Raw genomic sequence first — 3,317 nt, 5'->3', positions numbered from 1 at the left:
TGCCTAATTTCACATATTGAGGGTAACATGTGCACACCTTTGGTAGATGAGATTTTCTTTGCAGTGTTGGTTCTGCTTTAAACAACAGGTTTGCTTCCTTACTTGTTTGCGTGCTTACATGCTGATTTGGGATTTTAGAAAGTTTGTATCCTGTCCTTTACAGAGTTCTAGGTGACTCACAGCAAATACATTAATACATCATTGCTATACACTACAAATAAAAAATAGAAAACAGCAGCTAAGACCAATCATGCTTAAAAAGCAGAAATTCATAAAAAAACGCAAAAACTTTGTGTTCTAAGACCATCCTTAAAATGAAGGTCTTCAGCTTCTGAAAGGTTATCAGGTATCTAGTAAAATTCTTGGTTTGTTGCTTGTTTTGTATTCCACCCGATTTTTGATATAAGTAATTGTTTCTTAAGGTTTACAACAAGAACTACGCTGAAATTTGCTCTGTGGAAAATCCAGGTTTAGGTCGATTAACATTTATATCATTTAACCCAGTGAAAGAGGAACTTATCAGTGGAGGAATCACTGGAGTAAAGGTGATGGTTTATTTTATCCTTATTATTGATAGGTTGGCTTGTTGCTGAAATGATCCGTAATATGTGAAATTGGATATTTGGGGAAGAGATCTGTATAAAACCAGAAGATACTGTATCTTGCTATTTAAAGCCCTACAGGTTTATATGTTATTCCTGATATCTCTATATGATCAGAAACCTCTTAGGTAGTTTCTATTAATAATTGGCACCTTTCAAGTACTGTTGAATGCAGGAGCTTTGTTCAAAAAAGAACAATCTGGTCCATAAAAATATAATTTCCATCTCTCTCTTGACTTACTAACTAGACTTATTGGCTTCATAAAAGAAGTAAGGCTCATCTTTACCCTCCCATAAAAAATGTATGTAATTTTATAAATATATTGTCCAAGCAGTTTTTTTAAAGAATAGACTGGTTTATCTTTGTGAATTAGATAACAGAGTATATCATATACTCACCAGAGAAAAACAGGCGTGGGTGAAATGTAATCAAGGTAAGTGTCGATGCCATGAATTGGGTCATTTTCCCACAGATCTCAAGGGCCCTTGGTGCTCTCTGAGCTTGGTTGTTTTCTTGTAGACGTTTCATTACCCAGACTAGGTAATACCATCAGTGCTAGCACTGAGGATGAGAGCGCCAAGGACCCCTCATTTCAACCCTGACCTACAATAATCTCCTTTAATCGTATCATGGATCTCAATAAACAGTTCTTTTAAACACCATAAATGATCTGTAATTTCTCTATAATTCCTTTATGTCCCAGCACTGTGTTACACTATTTCTTCTTAAATTCCTGGATATCCACTTCAAATATCAAATCATAGTTGGTTTATTTTTATGTATATTTAGGTAAGCTTATACATACATTTATATTTCTTTCTGTCTTTTAGACTTGGAAATTTAAAGAAAAGAAGCTCCCACTTGACTTTAATCCTATTCCAATGTACAATTACAGTCTTTTCCTTAGGTACATTATTTCTCTGAGCTTTGAATTACATACTATGTAGCTATGACCTAAATCTCTGTGTATATGTTTTATTGTATTTTGTCACAAATTATGTAACTTAAATGTATGGGAATGCAGTATAATGCTAAGAAAGCTATGTCTAGCTAAAGAATAGGAGACAAAATTAAATTCCTATGGTCATGTTATATTTGCTGTGAAAAACATTTTGAACTTAGAACCATTTTGAATATTCTGACTTTCAAAAGAAATCCCATGTGTTCCGAGAGTCTTGTCCTAATCTTGCAGTGTGAATGTTGAGTAATATAAAGTCACCTTGAAGCAAGAACCATTTCCAGCCTTGAAACTGGCTAGTTCATATGTTTTGTTCTTTATGCAACATTTAATACATTTCAGAAATGTTATTTCATGCTTAGAGCAAAAAGCACTCAAGCTATTTCAGATTTTGTTCTGCCAAAACTCAGTCACCTCAGCTCAGTTCTCAGCAAATACGCAAATTAGCAGTGTGAAATGTGATCCTCAATAAGTGAGAGATTATTGATATTGTTTTTTCACAGCATTGTTTGTAGGTTTATAAAAAATATGCAGAAATTATTAATATTGTTTTCTCATAGCATTGTTTCTAGGTTTCTAAAACAAATATGCTTTTATTTGTTACAATGCTGGGACTTTCTTATCTGATTGAAGTTATTGTTTTTTAAGAAAAAAGGATTTAAAGAATGTTTATGGCATTTTCATAATTCAACATGTTGCTAATATTTTGAATTGTAGTACAGAATATCCACATATGGGGAGGAGATGGTGTACAAACATGGATTTTGATGTCACTATGCAAAGATATTACTGCTTTTCTGATGGCCACTTATTCTGCTATGATATCAATGGGAAAATGCTACTTGAGATACTCAATGCACACCAAAGTTCTATTCTCTCTTGTGTCTACTCATCTAATGTTAACATTTTGCTTACTTCTTCAAAAGGCAATGAAAGTAAGTTGGCACCTAAAAGCAAATATACTGTACATACATTTATCTTATCTTGTTATTGACTCAGTTATTTTTGTTTTAAAAAAATAATGGTGATAACCGAAAGATGTTCATTAACATGGAATTTACACTGCTTAATCAGCAAGATCATAAAAACAGAACAGATATTTTAATGTATTTAGTTACCTGTAAATTTTTCAGAAAATTGAACAGGAACAATGGGTGACACCTCAAAAGATACTACCTTTTTATGCAGTGAAGACTAGCAGATATACAAAAATTTATGTAAGATAATCTTTAAAAGGATTTATATGCTTGGCATGGATTAAATCTCAGTTGGAGCTAGTACCAGAGGTTTGAGCTTGCTTTCTACAAAGAGAAATTTATTGATTTGTACTTTATATTTCTTAAATGACTACTTCCCTCCCAAATTTCTTCTTAATTCTCCTAACTATTCTATTAAACCCTTGAAAGAAATTTGCAGTTTTAAAAACCTGTTTTATTCTATGAATTCTACTGTACAATTAATACTTAAAAAGAATATATATATATATATATATATATATATATATATATATATATATATATATATATATATATATATATATTACAGTTGCCTCCTTAGAAGATGAGATTTGTCCCCATACTGTATTGCTATATCGCTGCAGTTTCATTTGCACTTCCTTTTGGTTATTAATATACATAACAGGGAGGGAGAGTGTAGGGAGAAATATAAGGAGGAAGGAGAGTATATGTATATGCATATACCTGTGTATCTGTGTGAGAGTTTTGAATATTCGAGGGAATGGTTGGTATTGCAACCA

At 32.1% G+C, this 3,317-nt stretch overlaps 1 long non-coding RNA gene across 1 annotated transcript; it reads left to right on the top strand.

Moving 5' to 3' along the window:
* Positions 1-279: 279 nt before the first annotated feature.
* On the top strand, positions 280-2,503 carry LOC310636771. Its single transcript, XR_014491790.1, has 3 exons — positions 280-545; positions 1,434-1,510; positions 2,279-2,503. It is a non-coding gene; the product is annotated as an uncharacterized lncRNA (long non-coding RNA).
* Positions 2,504-3,317: the final 814 nt, after the last annotated feature.

This window comes from Vipera ursinii (genome assembly GCF_947247035.1).
Source record: "Vipera ursinii genome assembly, chromosome: 2".
Lineage (NCBI taxonomy): Eukaryota > Metazoa > Chordata > Lepidosauria > Squamata > Viperidae > Vipera > Vipera ursinii.
Note: the sequence above shows the minus strand (reverse complement) of the source record. Positions and strands in the feature narration are given on the sequence as shown.